The 21,468-nt window shown below is 48.8% G+C and overlaps 1 protein-coding gene across 1 annotated transcript in view; it reads left to right on the forward strand.

The window, feature by feature from the left end:
- Window positions 1-10,625: 10,625 nt before the first annotated feature.
- STYK1 (STY kinase 1) overlaps window positions 10,626-21,468 on the forward strand; it is a 53,493-nt gene continuing 42,650 nt past the window's right edge. The window contains exon 1 of the mRNA XM_088450493.1: window positions 10,626-11,054. The gene's annotated coding sequence lies outside the window, so the exon portion shown is untranslated. The remainder of the gene's footprint in view (window positions 11,055-21,468) is intronic.

A 21,468-nucleotide genomic window follows, 5' to 3' on the forward strand; every position in this document is an offset into this window, starting at 1 on the left:
GAATCAGGCCCTGTGTGCTTTTATAACAGGCTGTATCTTTATCCCACTATTTTCCTTGTTGATTATTTTTAACTCACATTAAAGCAGCAGAGACGCATAAGGCTGAACCATGGGCATACCTGTCAGCTGGCAAAGCATTAAGGGGGAGATTTAATTAAGCTTGGAGGGAGATAAAATTGGAGATAAATAGCACCAACCAATCAGCGCCTAACTGTCATTTTTCAAAGACAGTCTGTAAAGTGACAGTTAGGAGCTGGTTGGTTGGTGCTATTTATCTCCAATTGTATCTCCCTCCAAGCTTTATTAAATCTCCTCCTAAAAATATAAATAAGATCCTTGTGTGTTAAATGCTAAAGTGACCTGTATATTCCCTGCAATAGGGTTTGTTTAGGTGCAATTTGTTCCCATTAGCTGGATTTGCTCCTAATGTAACTCTGAATGATGCCACAAAGGAGAAAAAAAACACTGTGCTGCTAATCCAAATAATTATTTTAAAATATTTAATAATTATTATAAAAATTCAATTCTAATTAGTAAATGACCCCCAAATCTTTGTATCATAGTACAATAATTTAAAATTAGTTTACAAACAGCTAAAAGAAGAATAATTTTGTTGTGGAGATGAAAGTTAGAAAATGGGCAGGGAAATGGCTGCAGTATGTTCCAAAAACACTGGTAGCTGTGAGAATAATTCTATAAATAGAGCCGTCAGCTGGGTGACACATAGTAGTACAGCTGAAGTCAGTCATCAGTTACACATACTCTGTACATTGGCTGTGTGGGTGCGGCTTTCTTTCTCATTCCAATGGACAGGTTTAACTGGAATGACTTTTGTGGTTAATTAACAATAGATAAGCACACATTAATAATAATCTATAGAATTTAGCTGCACGTACGTAAAGCCTGGCAGATCACGTGCTGATCTCCTGTGAGCTGGATAGATACAGGGGCATAGTGTGAAATGTGCCCTTACATGCTGAAACTTGCACTTTAAAAACAAACTTTTTATTCCAATATAAAATCAGCATAGGCTCGTATTCAATTAGATTCGCGTACGCGATAAAGTTTCGCATGCCGGACTTTTCGCCTACATGGCGTCTTTTACTGGCGGAAACTTATCACGCGCGTACCGGCGATTCGCCCTATTCAATTCAAAAAGACATGAAAACGGAGACACGCGAAGTCAGAACAGGCAAAAAGTGGTGTCAGATTTGGGGAAATCAGCCGGAACCCCCAAAAAAGATGCAGAAATATTGGGGATCAATGTAGTAGTGCACGATTAGTCCTAATGAAACAGTTTGGTGTACTTAATTTGGTACAATTGCCTCTAATTAGCGTCTTTAAACAAATGGTGAAGAATGGCATAAAGCAGAAGTTTTTGAAGAAAATAATACCTCTTTTTCACCAAAACCCAGGTCCGACCTGGGTTTTTGGACATGGTTCCAACCCTGGTCAGACCCAGGTCAGACCCATTTACACTGCACCTTTGATCTGGGTTACTCCCAGGTCAGCCCTGTTCACACTGAACTTTGGTCTGCCCTGCTATACCTGTGAGGTCATAAAAAGTGGGAGGTGAATGCTCCACAACCACCGCTCATTTTAGGCATGATCCAGGTCAGATAACCCGGGTTGCACCGTTTACACTGCACCATTTCCTGGGTCCATCCTGGGTCCAACCCTGGTAGCTACCTGGGTTGGATTGCAGGGTCACTTGACCCAGGTTATTTTTCAGGGACCCTTTTACACTGAGCTGCGACCCAGGTAGACCCAGCAAAAACCCAGGTTTTTGCTCTGGTGTAAAAGGGGTATAAGTAGTCCTGGCAAATTTAGGGTACATGACAATGGGTGCTAGCATATTTAATGTCTCCAAAGTACAGTTTTAAAAAAAGCGAATTTCCACCATCAGAAAAGCACCTGCAATCCCAAAAACACTTGGCCCCTTCTTACAGCACCCCCAGAACCTTATTTCGCTAGTTTGCGAAGTTGTCCCCCCACTTTGTGCTTTTTCGCCCCCAAATTCAAAGTACTTTTTTGAGGTGTTCCCTACTTTTATTAGTTTTTTTTTTACGCAGTTATCCTTTGGGGGGCTGTCCCAAGGGTGCTGAGTGGTTTCCCCACCTTTGCACCCCTAAATAAAAATATGCACTTCTTTTCTCCTGCTATTCAAAGGTGAAACTTTTTCGCCTATTACATTGGATTGACTTCCGCGTACGTGAAAAGCAGATGGAATTGAATACGGAGATAAGTTTCCGCCTGGCGAAAAGTCGCAATCGGCCATACTTTTTCGCGGATCTCGGCTTTTCGCTTCTAATTGAATACACCCCTTAGTGTCTTCAGTAAATGTATTTATCTAGAAAGATGTGACAAAGACAGAAAGAAAACTATATAATTGTTTTAAATTATTTCCCTTCACTGGAAGTTATCAAGTCACACTTTTATTAATAATGGTAAAACCCACTCATACCCATTTAGATACACTAAGGGGGGAATTCAATTAGCCACAGTAAACTAGACCTTACCATAGCTTTATTTAAAGTGCTTATTGCGTGATAAAATCTGTGTGCTCGCTCCCGATTAACGCGCAATTCCAATTAACTTTGAAATCACCATTAGTTCCCAAGACAAATGAAGCTTAAGCGCTAGGGGCCTGATTCAGACCCGGGCACTAAGCCACGAACGCACGCTATGGCGATAGTCACCTGTCTGCGCAGGGTGCATGCGCGAGCCAGTCACTGCGATCGGGAATTGTGAGCTCGTAGTGCACAGACTGAGCGCTAATTTGAGTGACAGATAGTGCCGTTTGAGGGTGGTGTCAGGGGATGGTCTCTGAAAACGGGGGTGTGGTTGTGTGAACGCAGGCGTGCCTGTGTGTTCCAACGGCGTTTCATGGGCGTGCATAATTAACATGGAGGTGTCATTGTACACGTCACCTGGTTGTATTTCAGCCTGCAATGATCGCAGTGCTTGCGGCAGGGCACTGTCTACCTCAAAGGCTACGAGCAGCTCCGATGGCTCTCGATGTTAGTGATATTACATTCCTGGAGATGACGTGTGCTGCAAAGGGAAAGGGGGCGTCTTAAGACCGGCATGCGTTCCCTCTGCTGTCGCTCTCTAAGACATAGAGGGCGTCCTTAAGCCTTGCCGCGCAATCGCGAAACTTGCATACCCTGCCCCTGATGGCTGCGAAAGTGCGCTGCTTTGCGTCCGGGTCTGAATCGTCCCCTAGGTGTGGTGGGTGTTAAAGAAAGTTTCCCCACTGATACCACTGGCTATTCCCGCCTTGGACAGTAGCCATTTGCAGAGAACTTGTCAGCACAATCTGCTGCAGTGGACCTGTATCAGAGCTGGACAGAAAGGACACACCCACAGACATAACAAACACCCCACACACTACCATCTTATACCAACTTACGCCTTTCATTTCTCCCAATGTGTTCTTCGAGTTCATACTCCCTTCTATCCTCTTTTATCCTCTTTCATTCTATCCCCAACTACAGTATCTTGCATGTCTCTTTCATTTCTCCAAAAAACATTATTCTTCTGTTCATTTATCTGTTATTGATTATTTTTCTAAGTATATACAGAATGGCAATAAAATATATAAAAGCACGCGAATGCTAGAATAAGCATGAGAGGACATAAGCACCCTGTTTTTTATTGTGCTAATACTGGTTAAAACTGGTTTGGGGGGTTGCAGTCTCGTTATAGGTTAGGTTAGTGGGTCAATCAGTAGTGACAGCCTATCAGAGACCTGTTTGGGCGGGCTCTGTTTATGAAAATTAGGGCGCTGGGAGGAGTCAGCTTTCTCTTTTCCAGTTGTGATCTAATCTGGATAAGTACCCAGTGTCATAAAGCTTATTAATTCCTCTTGCCATGGTCTGTTATCACATTGTTCTACATCATATTTTCCTCATAACTATACTGTCTCTCCTCTATTGATTCCTGCCTACCTGTGTACCTTCCCTCCGTCAAGCTCCTCACTCCCCTCCGTTTGTTCCTCCGTTTATTTGTATAAACCTCCCCCTGCTGTGCCCCATCTGACATGCCGCGCCCGCGCCGCAATGTCCCCCCCCAGCGGCTGGCCGATGCAGCCAGGCCGCTTGCAGTGGCCGCCGCTTCCCCTTACACGCGCGGTGCGCGCACTGCACCCGCGCTTGTGTCTTCGCGGGCGCCGGCGGTGCCCACTTCCAGCGCGGGCACCGGCGTCCTTGCGCCCTCACCGTCGGGCCTGCAGGCCTGGCTGGCCCGCAGTGGGGGGCCTTCCCCGGGCCCATCCCAGTCACCAGGGGTTGGTGGCGGGAGCGTTGCTGCGGCAGCCACGGCTCCCGTCGCTGGCCCCGCTCAGTTGGCCGTGGCGGCCATTTTGGGTGCGCAGGGCTTGCAGAGCCCTGCGTTAATGGCCGCCGGCCGCCAGGACCCGGCTGCCAGCGCCGCGATAAGAGGCTTTGAGCCCTCACCGCCGGGCCCACAGGCCTGGCTGGGCTGCCGGGGGGGCCCTTCCCCCCATACTTTTAACACAGAAGGGGCTGGCGGCGGGAGCATCGTCGCGGTAGCCACGGCTCCCGTCGTTGGCCCCGCCCATATTACAGCGGTGGCCATTTTAGATGTGCAGGGCCAGCAGAGCCCTGAGTTAATGGCCGCCGGCTGTCGGGACTTGGGGAGGGCGGGATCGCTGACCCCAGTACCCGGCCCCGCATGCTTTGATTCCCAGGCGCCTGCAGAGCCACAGTATTTGCGCAGCCCCTTTTTCTGCTACCTCCACTGCTTTAGGGGCAGGGAGGACGGGGCGCAACACCCCTAGCAGAGCGCAAACCCCCTCGGGTATTGTGCTTTTCTCCAGCCCGGCTGGGCTGCAGGCTTCTCCTATTAGGCGTAGTGCTGCTACGGATGGACGCGGTAGTATCTCCGCTCGCAGCACCCCCATTAATCAGCAGTATGTGCTACCTCTCGCGGTGCCATTGCCGCAGGCTCCCAGCGTCGCTTTTTATGGCCCTGCGCGGCATAATTGGCCTTTGCACACCCCAACATTGGGGGCGCAGTGGTCCCCTTATTTTGCTCAGGGCTTAGCGCAGCAGGTGCTCCCAACCGTCCCGCCAGCGTTTCCGCAGCAGGGCTTCGACCCGCGGCTGTCTCAGGCCGCGGGTCAGTTCATGCATCAGGTGATGCCGCCCTATGCGGGACAGCAATTTTATTCTGCCCCTTCATGGTTCCGCTTGCAACATCCGGTTTCACACCAGGCGCCAGACTATTTTGTAAGGCAGGAGCCAATCCAGCAGCCCCTCTGCTGGCGGCCCCTCCTCTGGTTATGCCACCTACCCCCCCATGCTCAATGCTCAAACCACGCGCAGGCGAGGGCTTCCCCGTCAGCAGTGGTCCCAACCCAAGCCCCTGCAGCGACCTCTGTTCAAGATCGTGTCTAACACTGTCGTTCCAAGTCCACAGGGTTCATCTACTTCGCCCGTCATTGCTGGTGATGCTGTGTCTACAGAGGATGCCCAGCCGTCGTCAGCCCCGAACGTGATGGGCATGCCACGCGACGCAAGTCAGGAGGCGGTTTCCACCGTGGTGTCAGCTACCCAGTCGACTTCTGGAGCAGGTGAGATACCATTGCACCACAGCCACATTGATTTGTCACACTGGGAGGATTCCTCTGACTCTTCCAGTCAGGAGGCGGTTTCCGCCGTGGTGTCAGCTACCCAGTCGACTTCTGGAGCAGGTGAGATACCATTGCACCACAGCCACATTGATTTGTCACACTGGGAGGATTCCTCTGACTCTTCCAGTTCAGCAGATAAACCGCATAAGCTAATGCGCTATTTCGTTCAGCAATTGAAAGGGAAGCGTAAAAGCCCGAATAGAGCGCGTAGTTCTGCAGGCAACTCGGTTCCGGATGCGACGGGTGATGCCGTACACTGCTCTAACACTGCCATTTTAAGAGGCGTTAGGTCGAAAGTGAGGGAGCGTATTAGAAAGGGCAAATACGTAGACATGTTTGCCATTACGCATGACGCCAAAAAAGCTTAGAATACAGCTAAATCTGGGGGTGCAGCAGCGGAGGAGGCGCGGCGCAGCTACGCCAATTGGCTTTGCGGGATGTATATTTTTGCGGCTTGCTATACTGAGACTAGGCCTGCCGAGTTTCTGAACATCCTGAAGTACTTACACCTCGTTCACAGCATTCAGTTGTCCGCTAGGCACAATGTGTGGCGGCAGTATGACGAGGCTTTTCGTAAGAAGCAGGATGGCCAGAAAATTCTTAGCTTCGGCTTTAAGGACGTGGAGGTCTGGCTTGAGGTCACTCAGCAGAACAAACCCACCACAGAGGCACCAGTGGGCCGTAAGCAGCCCTTTGTTGCCCGTCCAGGTTTTAACACGGCAGGAAAGGGAAAGTGCTTTGCCTTTAATAACGGGCAATGTAACAGAGGAGCCAGCTGCCGTTTTAAACACATCTGTCTGTCGTGTGGAGGCAATCACGCAGTTAAAAAGTGCAAGCGCACAGCGGGCAGGCAGCGGGACAGGGCGAGCAGCGAAATGCTAAATAGAGCCGTTTCACCAATACAGTTAGATGTGTTGGAACGGTGGTTGGGCCGCTATCCGTTCAGGGCGGAGGCAGCCTTTTTGTTGCAAGGTTTTCGGGAGGGTTTTCGTTTGCCAATAGTTAGGTCAGTTGCGGCGTTAGCAAAAAGGAACCTTAAATCGGCTAGGGATTATCCTGATATTGTGAGGGCCAAAGTAATGGTGGAGGTGGAATTGGGCCGCATGGTTGGCCCTTTCTCATCTCCTCCTTTAGTGGATTTGTGCATTGCTCCCTTGGGAGTTGTTCCCAAGAAGGAGGTAGGTAAATTTCGGTTGATCCAGCACCTGTCCTACCCGGAGGGAGGATCATTTAACGACGCTTTGGACCCGAAGGACTGCAGCGTCACTTACCAATCTTTTGAGGACGCCCTACGGATAGTGCAGGGGTTTGGTAGGGGAGCACTATTGGCAAAAATAGACATAGAGTCGGCTTTCGGGTTACTTCCATTGCACCCCGACTCTTTTAGGTTCATGGGTTTTAAGTTCGAGGGTTCATATTTCGTGGACAAATGTTTGCCAATGGGTTGTTCCATTTCCTGTGCCTTTTTCGAGTGCTTTAGCTCATTCTTACAATGGTGCATTCGAGCGGGTTTGGGAAAAACTGGGATAGCCCATTACTTAGATGATTTTTTATTAGTTGGTCCAGCTGATAGCGTTGTCTGCAGCGAGCTGCTTTTATCAGTGCAGGCTCTTTTTCGCGTTATGGGCGTGCCCATTGCGGCGAAAAAGACAGAGGGACCTACCACAGTTTTGTCCTATTTAGGTATCGAGATTGATACCGGGATGGGTTTATGTCGGTTGCCCCAGGATAAAGTCACTAAGATGCGCGAGTACTTGGGGCTCTGCCTCTCTGCGAAGAAAATTTCATTGAGGCAGTTGCAGTCGTTACTCGGCCTACTTAATTTCTCTTGCTGAGTGATCCCTATGGGTAGGATCTTCTGCCGTCGGTTGGAGAGGGCCACGGCGGGTGTTAAAAAGGCGCACCACTTAATTCGTTTGACTAGGGAGCTTAAGGAGGACGTACGTTTGTGGTGTGCTTTTTTACGGGATTTCAATGGTGTGAGGATTTGGTTACCCAAATTGGTGGCCAACTCTGAACTCCAGCTTTATACTGATGCGTCCGGAGCTTGCGCTTTGGGGCCTTTTTCGAGGGGCAGTGGTGCGCGGAGCCATGGCCAAAACGCTGGCAGGACGCCGGTTGGACATCTAATATGCTCCTTTTGGAGCTTTTCCCAATTGTGGTGGCAGTAGAGATTTGGGCTGCGCAGCTTAGCAATCATAGCATAAGTTTCTGGTGCGATAACTTGGGGGTAGTCCAGGCCATTAACAATCAGAGGTCAGTCTGCCCTCAGGCTCTCAGTTTACTGAGGCATCTGATACTTTTGTGCAGGGGAACATTGATTTCAGGGCTCGGCACGTCCCTGGCGTTGATAACGAGATAGCGGATGCTTTATCTCGTTTTCAATGGACTAGGTTTAGGTCATTGGCGCCTGCAGCCAGCGTTAATGGCTTATCTTGTCCCGCTCATGTCTGGCAGATCATCGGGCCGGCATCGATGGACTCGCATTGAGAGCTTTGGCACCGAGCACCTTAAAGTCATATACGGCAGCGTGGGATTCGTGGCTGGCTTTCTTAGCTGAAGTAGATTGGGGTAAGAATATTGAGGATGGCATGTTGCAATTTGTTTGGATGTGGCATGAGCGGGGCCGGTCTAAGGCCACAATGTCCGGCGCCTTAGCCGGCATCTCGTATTTTTCGCGCTTGCGTGGCTTTGTGGATCCAACCAAGTCGTTCCTTCTGGCCAAGGCTTTAAAAGGTTGGGCTAGAGAACAGGCAGGGCCAGGTGACTCTCGGAGGCCGGTTGACACCGGCTTGTCGAGAAATCTCCTGGTGGCAGTAGCAGGAGTAGCCTTGGGACAGTACGAGGCCTTTTTGTTTCAATTAGCGTTTGTTTTGGCTTTTTTCGGAGCACTGCGGGTAGGCGAGTTAGCGGCCGCTAGCAAGACAGCAACAAGCTCGGGGATTCTTTTGAGTAACGTGATGGTTAATTCGGATTTGATCTTGCTCAAAATTCAAAGATCAATGACCGACCAATTAGGTAGGGGGCATTGGCTGTCGATCCCTGCGCATCCGGACCCGAGCATATGTCCAGTAAGCATAGCTAGGCGTTACAATTTTCAGTGTCCGCAAGGCGGTTTGCAATGGCTTGTTCACGAGGACCTTTCGCCACTGACACGTTTTCAGTTTTCTGCAATTTTTAAGCGGTGTTTGGTAGCGCTTGATTTGCCGGTTGAACTTTACGGCACACACTTGTTTAGGATTGGCGCGGCTACTTGTACGGCAGCAACGGGCTCTTCCAGCGACGCAATCAAACGGTTGGGTCGTTGGAGGTCTTCCGCTTATAAAGGTTATGTTAGAGGCGACATGCTGCCAAATTAGACAGCGCTTCTGGCGAGTTTGTTTTTTGGGAAACCCAGTGCCTTAAGCTACCCGCCGCTAGGGGGGGTTGGAGTTCTTTTCACCTTTTGCCCTCCATTGAGGTTTTGGTGAGGTTTTGGCCCTCCATCTGGGTCACTCAAATAACTCAGTTTCCCCGACCTTGTTGTTGGTTATTTGAAATTCGAATTAAACACTAATGTTCTTTTAAATAATTTCCCCTTACAGGTTGTGGTAGGGTGCTTGATAGGGTGTGGATTGTAGGCCATTCATATGTGTTTTGGGCTTGCAGGCACCCCCTTGCTCGTGATAGCCCCGGTAATGTACGCTGGATTGGGGTGCGAGGATTTCCTTGGAGTGGTCTGTTGTCTTTTCTTTGGGAATCAGAGAAGAAATGGGGTGCCCCGGATTGCTTGATCATACATCTAGGCAGCAATGATTTGGGCACTTGTAAGGGCATTGAGGTTATCCTGGCAATCAAAAGGGATTTCCAAATAATAGCCGGACGTTGGCCGCAGGTGCGTTTGGTGTGGTCGGAGGTTATTCCTCGTAGGTTTTGGTGAGGGGAGCAAGGTGGCGTGGCTTTGGATAGGGTGAGGAGGAAATTGAATGCCGCAGTGTCTCGTCATGTAAAGGGTCTGGGAGGGCGTGTCATTAAACACCCCCGTATACGTTTCGAGGAGGTTGATTTCTACAGAGAGGATGGAGTGCATTTGGCAGGGGAAGGTTTGGCATTGTTTGTTTCGGCTCTTTTGTTGGGCATTGCTAGAAGTTAGTGGTCCTGTTAGCTGGTGGCGGTTCGTTGTCTAGGGACCTCGTTTGGCGGAAAGCAGTGCCCCTTGGCCGGCTCAATTTAGTGTAGCTGAACTTGGCTAGCATCCCCCCTTTGAGAGAGGTTAGTCGGTTGCTGCCTTAGGGGAGGACCAGGTCTCCATCTTATGGAGGGATCAGCACTGTGCTAGATTAAGGGGGGATGGTACTACTCAAGGCAGCTCCCATTGGGTGGTGGGTTCTCCGCCTCCTTCTTAGTGATACTCTTAAATGGGCTGTAGCCGAGTTAGCACTGCTTTTTCGCCACCATGCTCGATCATTGCAATTTTAATTCATAATCTGATTTCAATAAATTTGGCTGCGACCTCTTTTTTGCAAATCTATATCGTTGTCAGTGTCTTTATTTTAGTTGGATAAGTTTAAGTTATGTATGGTAAAATAATAAAACTATGGGTGACTTAATGAACCACATAATATTCTGCAATCTTACATGAATTATCAAAGTGTTGCACTACAAGTGCAAACATTCAAAAATTTGTCAGACAAGAAGGATTGTCTATTTTGGCAAAGCTTATAAGAATCCTTGCCACGGACTGTGCAAACACAGGACAAGACCAGAGATTTCCTGCTTGTGATGTCAGCATGGCTGCTGTTGCGCAGTTGTGACCCAAGATAGTATATTTACAAGCCAAGTGGAATCTTTGCAAATATTTTAGTAATTCGGCTGTACAATGGACATGTAGGAGGAACCATCACTTTGTGCCTAAAATGGTCACTGGAAGCATAGTTTGAGATATTTCCTTCTCTTGTGAGGGTTTCAGACTGTGGCGGCATTGGGGTCAGCGACACCCAGTGCTGCAAGGAAATCCCCTGGCCGAAAAGGGGGCATGGTCTCATTACTCATGCTTCTACATATTGAAGCTCACAAAGAAAGACACTCAGCTGGCTTTAAGACACATTTGGAAGCTGTGATTTCTGTCAAAGGAAGTTTTGTGCTGATTGAGAGGGCACCCAAACTTACGGACATGCAATGCTAAGTTAATTCTGTTAATAACAGCGACAAATAGTTCTACTTGCTGACTTTTAATTTCTCCCTTTCAAGACAGTTCCCAGAGGTGGATGCATCTGACAATTGAGTTGGACGAAGCCGGGCACTTCTCTTTATTACGGTCAGAAGAGGGGGCAATCGGGAGGGTCTTTTACACTTCCGGGAGTACAGTATGTGGGACTCTTGGAAAATCCGTGAGTCTCCCGGACGTCCGGGAAAGTAGGTAAGCATGCAAATTTTAGTCAGATATTAGACTGCAGTAATAAGCACTGTACTGTATGTGTATCTTACAGAAGTTGTGTTAACTTATCTCTAAGGCAATTAGTAATTTGACCAAAGCTGCTCAAATGTTTGCATACAACTATAATGGGCATCATAGAACTATAGACATGTATTGCTTATAGTTTACTCATTAGCGTGTGCAGTACATTTCATTAGTATGTTCACCAAGTGAAATGTAGAGATGGATATTCTGCACCGAGGGCCTGATTCAGACCCGGTCGCTCTGACAGAGCGCTCGCTCTGAATCAGGGCCTGGCTTTTTTTTTGCTGGAGCGGCCTCTTGGCCGCTCGCATAGCTGTGGGTAACCACCCACAGCTAATGCGAGCGGCCAGGATGATGGTCGCAATGGTCTTGACCATCGGGCTTGTGACGAGACCCTTGTGGTAGGGTCTCGTGGCCGCAAGCCCCAGAGAGCTTTCGGCTCTAACAGAGCCGGAAGCTCTCCCACTGACATCACTTGTGATGTCAGTGGGGCCGCCCCCAAACGGCAGGCATTCTCATGGGAACGTCTCCGTTTGGGCAGCCACCCCCCCGGCCCGCCCACCAAAGGGGGCGAGCTGTCACTCAACATCGACAGCTCACCCCCTTTGGTGCGAGACCCGGAGCGGCGGATTGCCCGTTGCTAGCCAGGTCTCGCGCATGCGCACGACGAAACCAGCTCCATAGTGCGCATGCGCTGCGGACCACCATCGACCCGGTTGCGAGTGCTCAGCGCTTGCGACCGGGTCTGAATCAGGCCCACAGGGTGATCAATCCCCCTTCTCATCTCCATGATCCCCAATTTTCTCCCATATCATTTCCCACCCATTCTCCCACATATTATAATATTCTCCATCAAACCTCCCTCAATGCTGTCACCTCACATACCTATGACCATATTATGCTACGCAATAGTGCCCCCAATTCATATTATGCCAAATAGCTCTTGACAGTGTGTTTATATAGCCATTGGCGTTTCTAGAGAGGAGGGGACCCATGTGCAGTCTCTGTCTGGGGCCCCCTACTCTCTCTCCAGTGACCGGCAGCGCTCAGAGTGTGCCCAGAGTCTACAGCGCATGCGCAGGTCACCGGGAAAATTGCGCAGCGGCCATTTTCCCAGTGTTTTCCCTACTGCGCATGCGCAAAATGCTGGCAGTCATTTTCCAGGCGATCTTGACAGTGCTGATACCAGCGCCAACATGGGACTCCGGAGGCGGAGTGGGTAGTATTAAAAATATGGATGCAGAGTGTGCGGTGTGGCCCATGTGCCCCACACACCCTGCACCCATTATAGATATGCCCCTGTATATAGCACTTGTACAACTTACTGCACTGTTCCGTCCTCAGCTCCTCCAGGGATGGAGATAATTAGGGTGTGAAGTGAAGGGAAGGGCATCCCTGTGCTGCTATGTCTTGCATGACTCACTCACTGGCACTGTCATCATGTTGATGGCAACAATAATTTGCAGACAAGCACGGAGATGATGTCTGACATTAGGCTGTGTCTGGGCACACATGGACCCTGTATGTGCATGCCTATGAGTTTACTATGCACCCAGAACACATATGTCCCAAGAAGTATAACAGGGGGCGTCCCCATTTTACTGAGCAGCCGTAAATGGAGCATACCTCTCAGCTGCATGGGTGATCGACACTGCAGGACCGAGCTTTCAAAATGAATCTGTTTGTATCAGTGAAGTGCAATGAGGTCAATGGCTGGGGAGGTACACATGGAGATGAGTCTGAATGCTGGGAGCCTGTCTCACCACTAGTCACTGTAACTTTCCCCTCAATACACTTTCACTCATTCTCCTTTTTGCATCACTGTGTTTTCTCTTGCTGCTGCTGACTCAGCTCCAATCTCTAAACACTGCAGGGCACCTCCTTGTCACATGACACATCCAAGGTGTCCATCAGTGTTCAAGGCATGCCCCCCATAGTCAGAGATATGCCTCTATTAGCTCTCTTTCTGTGCAGCTTACTGCCTGTGGTGTGGCCCCATCCCCAGCTCTGCAAGCAGTGTCTGACTATACAGAAGTGAGAGTGAGCTGTTGCTGCCTCATCTCTCATCTTCCTGCAGTCCCAGGGAGCTCCACAAAGCTGGTGAGTGTTAACTATAAAAAATATTACAATAAACAAATAAAATGTTTATAAGTTATAAATATCTACTTTGTATTATTGTAATAATTTTTATATCAAATCTCAGAAGTATGACAGGGGAGGCACTGCCTCAGGGGAGGCACTGCCTACCCTGACTGCATGTCCCTAGTTTGCCCCTGGAAAAGCATTGTGGGACTGATTCAGAGTTGGGAGCAAACCAAGAAAAGGGAGTAACTGTGCAAGCCATTTTGCATGCAGGGTAAATACTGGCTGGTTTTGCATGTACTGTAGCTTACAAATGCTGGGCAGCTTTATTTTTACACTGCAATTTAGATTTCAGCTAGGACTCGCCCCTTCCAACTCTCTCTAAATCTCTCCGCACATTTTACATCTGCCCCACTTGCAGCGCTGCATTGGTTTGCAATTTTCAAATTTGCTCCTCTTTTTTGCATTGCTCCCAACTCTGAATCAGCCCATCTGCCTACTTTTGGGGGACTGCATATCTGGGGTCTGCCCAGATCTGGCCATGGTAGAACAAGCAAAACGGGAATATTAATTAATGTCTAGCCTACTATCACTGTAAGACCACTCCCTTTATGATGGATGCAGTCTGCCTTTCCATTATATCACGCCTGAGGGTTGGAGTTGGTGGGAACAGGCATGGGAGGCTGAAGTGGAGACTTGGGAGGCGTGGATGAAGCTGGGATGCTTGAGCCAAGACTTCCTCATGTATGAGGTGAGGAGTTAGTGGAGCTGTAGAGGATGATGCTTTGAAGTTCTAAATCGGTTTGCGACTGATGTTTGGAGTTGACAGCTGGAAATGCTGATTGTAGATATTCGATGAGACCAATGATTGGAGGTACTGAATGACACAGATGATTGAAGGTATCGGATGGGACCGATGATTGTAGGTATTGAATAAGACCGATGGTTGAAGGTATTGAATGAGACCGATGATTGGAGGTATCGGCTGGGACCTAAAGAGGCTGTAAGAACAAGTCTCAGTGTTAAAACCAGACTGGAGTGCAAGATGGTATTGGAGACTTGTTTAAAAGATCTAGGAACTGGATATAATGGACTGGGGGTCTGATTCAGAGCCGCTCGTAAGCGGCCACTCGTTCGCTCCGAGCGATGTTCGCACAACTGCGCATGCGTATGGGTTGTAATTAGGGGTGAGCGGGTTCGGATTTCTGAAATCCGAACCCCCCCAAGCCCCCCCGATCCGAGGCAGATCCGAGTCAGGCTCGACTTTTCCCGCCTGACTCGGATCTGAAATCGAGGCAAAACGTCATCATCCCGCCTTCCGAGTCTCGCGGGTTTTGGAACCTATATAAGGTACCTGCGTCGGCGCCATTTTCTCACTCGGCTGTGGACAGTGAAGAGGGAGGGTGGGAGTTAGGGCTGGCTGGGCTGTGTAGTGTAGTGTAGTGTAGTGCAGAGTAGTGTTGTGCTGTGCTGTGCTGCGCTGTGCTGCTGTTGTCCACTACTTCAAAGTCCATAGGGGCTGGCTGTGTTGTGCTGTGCTGCTGTTGTTAATAGGGGCTGTGTCCACTACTTCAAAGTCCATAGGGGCTGGCTGGACTGTGTTGTGCAGTCAGTTCTCCATAGGGGCTGTGTCCACTCCAAAGTCCTGTGCAGTGTCCCAGTCCTAAAGGGGTGCTGTAGTGTTGTCCAGGGGGTGCTCTGTCCATCAGGGGTGCTCCCCCCAAGTGCTAAAAAAATAATATTTTTTGTGTGTTTGTGAATTGTGTGCGCAGTAGCCGCACGTGCATCAACAAAGTAGTGCCAAGCGTGCGCCTGTGTCATAAGTAAAGGGCCGGCTGGCTTGACCGTTAAAGGGTGCTGTAACCCCCAAAGTACACTCCAGTCCAAACCAAAAAAAAAATTATTTTCTGTGTTTGTGAATTGTGTGCGCAGTAGCCGCACGTGCATCAACAAAGTAGTGCCAAGCGTGCGCCTGTGTCATAAGTAAAGGGCCGGCTGGCTTGACCGTTAATGGGTGCTGTAACCCCCAAAGTACACTCCAGTCCAAACCAAAAAAATATATATTTTCTGTGTTTGTGAATTGTGTGCGCCGTAGCCGCACGTGCATCAACAAAGTAGTGCCAAGCGTGCGCCTGTGTCATAAGTAAAGGGCTGGCTGGCTTGACCATTAAAGGGTGCTGTAACCCCCAAAGTACACTCCAGTCCAAACCAAAAAAAAAATTATTTTCTGTGTTTGTGAATTGTGTGCGCAGTAGCCGCACGTGCATCAACAAAGTAGTGCCAAGCGTGCGCCTGTGTCATAAGTAAAGGGCCGGCTGGCTTGACCGTTAAAGGGTGCTGTAACCCCCAAAGTACACTCCAGTCCAAACCAAAAAAAAAAATATTTTCTGTGTTTGTGAATTGTGTGCGCAGTAGCCGCACGTGCATCAACAAAGTAGTGCCAAGCGTGCGCCTGTGTCATAAGTAAAGGGCCGGCTGGCTTGACCATTAAAGGGTGCTGTAACCCCCAAAGTACACTCCAGTCCAAACCAAAAAAATATATATTTTCAGTGTTTGTGAACTGTGTGCGCAGTAGCCACACGTGCATCAACAAAGTAGTGCCAAGCGTGCGCCCGTGTCATAAGTAAAGGGCCGGCTGGCTTGACCATTAAAGGGTGCTGTAACCCCCAAAGTACACACCAGTCCAAACCAAAAAAAAAATTATTTTCTGTGTTTGTGAATTGTGTGCGCAGTAGCCGCACGTGCATCAACAAAGTAGTGCCAAGCGTGCGCCTGTGTCATAAGTAAAGGGCCGGCTGGCTTGACCGTTAAAGGGTGCTGTAACCCCCAAAGTACACTCCAGTCCAAACCAAAAAAATATATATTTTCTGTGTTTGTGAATTGTGTGCGCAGTAGCCGCACGTGCATCAACAAAGTAGTGCCAAGCGTGCGCCTGTGTCATAAGTAAAGGGCCGGCTGGCTTGACCATTAAAGGGTGCTGTAACCCCCAAAGTACACTCCAGTCCAAACCAAAAAAAAAATTATTTTCTGTGTTTGTGAATTGTGTGCGCAGTAGCCGCACGTGCATCAACAAAGTAGTGCCAAGCGTGCGCCTGTGTCATAAGTAAAGGGCCGGCTGGCTTGACCGTTAAAGGGTGCTGTAACCCCCAAAGTACACTCCAGTCCAAACCAAAAAAAAATTATTTTCTGTGTTTGTGAATTGTGTGCGCAGTAGCCGCACGTGCATCAACAAAGTAGTGCCAAGCGTGCGCCTGTGTCATAAGTAAAGGGCCGGCTGGCTTGACCGTTAAAGGGTGCTGTAACCCCCAAAGTACACTCCAGTCCAAACCAAAAAAATATATATTTTCTGTGTTTGTGAATTGTGTGCGCAGTAGCCGCACGTGCATCAACAAAGTAGTGCCAAGCGTGCGCCTGTGTCATAAGTAAAGGACCGGCTGGCTTGACCGTTAAAGGGTGCTGTAACCCCCAAAGTACACTCCAGTCCAAACCAAAAAAAAAATTATTTTCTGTGTTTGTGAATTGTGTGCGCAGTAGCCGCACGTGCATCAACAAAGTAGTGCCAAGCGTGCGCCTGTGTCATAACTAAAGGGCCGGCTGGCTTGACCGTTAAAGGGTGCTGTAACCCCCAAAGTACACTCCAGTCCAAACCAAAAAAAAATTATTTTCTGTGTTTGTGAATTGTGTGCGCAGTAGCCGCACGTGCATCAACAAAGTAGTGCCAAGCGTGCGCCTGTGTCATAAGTAAAGGGCCGGCTGGCTTGACCATTAAAGGGTGCTGTAACCCCCGAAGTACACTCCAGTCCAAACCAAAAAAAAAATTATTTTCTGTGTTTGTGAATTGTGTGCGCAGTAGCCGCACGTGCATCAACAAAGTAGTGCCAAGCGTGCGCCTGTGTCATAAGTAAAGGGCCGGCTGGCTTGACCGTTAAAGGGTGCTGTAACCCCCAAAGTACACACCAGTCCAAACCAAAAAAAATTTTTTTTCTGTGTTTGTGAATTGTGTGCGCAGTAGCCGCACGTGCATCAACAAAGTAGTGCCAAGCGTGCGCCTATGTCATAAGTAAAGGGCCGGCTGGCTTGACCGTTAAAGGGTGCTGTAACCCCCAAAGTACACTCCAAACCAAAAAAAATATATATTTTCTGTGTTTGTGACTTGTGTGCACTGTGGCTGCACGTGCATCAACAAAGGAGCAGCGCCAAGCGTGCGCCTGTGTCCCATAAGTAAAGAGCCGACTGGCTCATTTCTTAAAGGGTGGTGTAACCCACAAAGTGCACTACTCTCCAGCAAAAATAAAAAAATATTTTCTGTGTTTGTGTGCGCTTTAGCCGCACGTATATATCAATATAACATAAATGGAGGACCAAACTTTCTCCGATAAAAATAAAATAGGGAAAGATCAAGAACCACTTCCTCCTAGTGCTATATATTGCTGCTGCTGGGAGTTGTTCATCATCCCAGAGAGGAAGTAGGAACATCACTACTTTTACTAAACAATTGACCCTCCAACAGTCCCTAGCGATGAGGATGAAGTACGACAGCAGTCATCCTGAAGCAAAACGTATAACTGAGGCCTTGACTGCTATGTTGGTGTTAGACGTGCGTCCGGTATCCGCCATTAGTGCAGTGGGATTTAGACAATTGATGGAGGTAGTGTGTCCCCGGTTCCAAATCCCGTCTAGATTCCACCTGCATCCTCAAAGCAGCAGCGACAAGCGTGTGTCTGTCTGTTAAAGGGTGGTGTAACCCTCAAAGTGCTCCAAAAAAAACAAACTATTTTTTTAATGTGTTTGTGACTTGTGTGCGATGTAGCCGCACGTGCATCAACATAGTAGCAGCGCCAAGCGTGCGCCTGTGTCATAAGTCAAGGGCTGGTTTGGACATCTGGTCCGGACTGAAGGACGTGCCAACAATTTCTGACAAGTCTACTGTCACTGCATATGATACAGTCCTCAAAGCAGCAGCGACAAGCGTGCGTCTGTCTGTTAAAGGGTGGTGACACCCTCAAAGTGTGCTACACAAACAATAAAAATATTGTTCTTTTTTTTTCTGTCTTTGTGAATTGTGTGGGCTGTAGCCGAAACTTGCATCCTCAAAGCAGCAGCGACAAGCGTGCGTCTGTCTGTTAAAGGGTGGTGACACCCTCAAAGTGTGCTACACAAACAATAAAAATATTCTTCTTCTTTTTTCTGTCTTTGTGAATTGTGTGGGCTGTAGCCGCACTTGCATCCTCAAAGCAGCAGCGACAAGCGTGCGTCTGTCTGTTAAAGGGTGGTGTAACCCTCAAAGTGCACTCCACAAACAATAAAAATATTCTTTTTTTTTTTTCTGTCTTTGTGAATTGTGTGGGCTGTAGCCGCACTTGCATCCTCAAAGCAGCAGCGACAAGCGTGCATCTGTCTGTTGAAGGATTACATCGGTGACAGCATCCAAGTAGGCATGTCAGACAGTCCGTACCTGTACTGGCAGGAAAAAGAAGCAATTTGGAGGTCCCTGTACAAACTGGCTCTATTTTACCTGAGTTGCCCCCCCTCCAGTGTGTACTCCGAAAGAGTGTTTAGTGCAGCCGGGAACCTTGTAAGCGAAAGGCGTAGGAGGTTGCTTCCACAAAATGTGGAGAAGATGATGATCATAAAATGAATTATCAACTCTTCCAGGGAGACCAGCCTCCAGAACGTACAGAGGGACCTGTGGTTCCAGCGGGGACGAATTAATACTCTGTGAGGATGAGGATGTACACACTGAAGAGTGTGAGGAATCGGTGGATGAGGAGGATGAGGATGACATCTTGCCTCCGTAGAGCCAGTTTGTGCAGGGACAGATTAATTGCCAGCTTGTTTTGTGGGGGCCCAAACAAACCAATCATTTCAGCCACAGTTGTGTGGCAGACCCTGGCGCTGAAATGATTGGTTTGTTAAAGTGTGCATGTCCTGTTTATACAACATAACGGTGGGTGGGAGGGCCCAAGGACAATTCCATCTTGCACCTCTTTTTTTTCTTTGCATTATGTACAGTTTGGGGCCTAGTTTTTCAAACTGCCATCCTGTCTGCCACTGCAGTTTCACGCCTAGATGGGTCACGTGTTTGTGCCGCCCACTCGTGTCGCTTAGCATAGTCATCCAGCTACCTCGGTGCAACCTTTTGGACATAAAAACACTATTGTGAGGTGTGAGGTGTTCAGAATAGACTGGAAATGAGTGGAAATTAAGGTTATTGAGGTTAATAATAGCATAGGAGCAGAAAAACCTACAAATTCTGTGATTTTAGCTGTTTTTATGCTTTTTTTCAAAAAAATACAGATCCAAAACACAAAACCCAGAACCCAAAACACGGAAGGGTGGTTTTGGCAAAACCAATCCAGATCCAAAACACGAAGAAAGATCCAGATCCAAAACCAAAACACAAAACACGAAAAGTGGCCGGTGCACACCCCTAGTTGTAATACGCATTCGCGAACCAGTCACTGCGGTCAGAAATTGTGTGCTCGCAAAATAGCAAATGCCTGCTAATTTGAGTGACAGAATGAGACGTTTGTGGGTGGTAACAGGGGAAGGTGCTTGAAAACGGGGAGTGGAGATCCGAACGCAGGCGTGCCAAACGCTCAAAATGGGCGTTTTAAGGGTGTGCATAATTAACAAAGCAGCGTCATTGACCACGTCACTTGGTTGTCTTTTAGCCTGAACTGCTCGCATGATTGCGGTAGGAAAATGCTACCACAAGCACTGCGAGCAGTTCAGATGCCTTTCGATGTACTCGATTAATCTAATAAATAGCGGAGATGACGTATGATGCGAGCGGCCAGGGGGTGGTTTTTAAAAAATAGCGAGCGCATGTTTCGTTCGCTCGTTCAGACATAGAGGCGTCAACAGACCGCAAAGAGCGAGCGCTCTATTTAAATATCCGGCCCCTTTTTCTGAACGAGCGAGCGCAAATAGCGTCCGGCTCTGAATCAGGCCCTGGGACCGTTCAGATACAGAGTACCTGGAAGCTCAGCACAGAGCTGTAACTTCAGCAATAAGCGACATTGTACTGGCAATGTGGGCCAATCAGGGAATGGAATATATAGGGGTGGATCCCCAGGGATTGGATGCTGTGATCAGCTGGTCTGGGAGCAGTGCTCTGAGTGGAGGAACAGCGTCCAATACGGCTGTGCCCATACTGTGGTCTTGGAGGGAACTCTGGCTTGCAGCTTGTGCACCACAATGCTGGAGAGACACGAGGTGAGAAAGGGACTGCGTAGGGCCATCTTCATGCTTAGTGACAGGACACTGTGCAGGAGACGGAGCAGGAGCAGCGCAGGCAGACCTCAGTACCGGCCGGGGGCGGACCTCAGCACTAGCCTGGACAGGCACCGGAGAGGTAAAAAAGTAGTTTTAAGTGTCCGGAGAATGATACTTAACAGCACATCGCGGCCATTAACATCACAAGTTGTGCCACGCACCCCATAGGTGTGCAGAGGTGTGCAGAAAAACTTACGATGTACAGTACAGCATACTGTAAATGGCTGGTATGTGCACAGCTAGGCATTGTAGCAGTGCTCTGTTTCACATCGCATCGAATGGTGGCTGTGACAGGCGAGATAGCTGTAAAAGCAAAAGCATGCTGCTTCAGCTATCTGGCCATTCAGAAGGAGAGGAATCACAATACACTTATAGGGCTCTGACTCTGAGTCAGACACAGCGGCAATGCCAGAGGCAGAGGATCGATTTTCTTCTTCGGTACATGCATCTAAGTTGCACTGCACACGTGTCCAGATAGCGTGCTCACTGAGCGGCAGCTGCGATTGAGGCGCACGGGAGACACATGGTTTCAGAAATGTTTTGAAAATGTATTGGGTGTTCCGGGGCAGTGACAGGGGGGTGGCTAAGAGGACGCATGGAGATCGTCCATCTTATGGGCATGCTATGGGAGTGTTGTGAGCATGTCACTGATAGCGACTAAGTACAGAGACGCAGAATCGCTCCCAATGCCGGCCATAATCTGACGGATAATCTGCACCTACCATGGGGCTGGTGCAAGTTTCGATGGTGTGAACAATGGCGCATCTAAAGACGCACCAGGTGGTATTACAGCGCATACAGTGCTGAAAGTGGGCATCTTGCTTGTATACCAGGGGAAGGGCTGATACTAGCATTAGCATATAGTCGCAGGCATGGCTACAGTAAAATACACTAAAGTGGTCGTCAGAGTCGTAACAAGACTTTTTGGTGCCCTGTGCCAGAGAGAGCATTGTCCCCCCCCCATTTTTTAAATAGAGACATAAGATAGTGCACCTGAAAAAGGGCTATGGCC

The sequence above is a fragment of the Taudactylus pleione genome, unplaced genomic scaffold (assembly GCF_031769625.1).
Source record: "Taudactylus pleione unplaced genomic scaffold, aTauple2 ptg000518l, whole genome shotgun sequence".
NCBI classification, from domain to species: domain Eukaryota; kingdom Metazoa; phylum Chordata; class Amphibia; order Anura; family Myobatrachidae; genus Taudactylus; species Taudactylus pleione.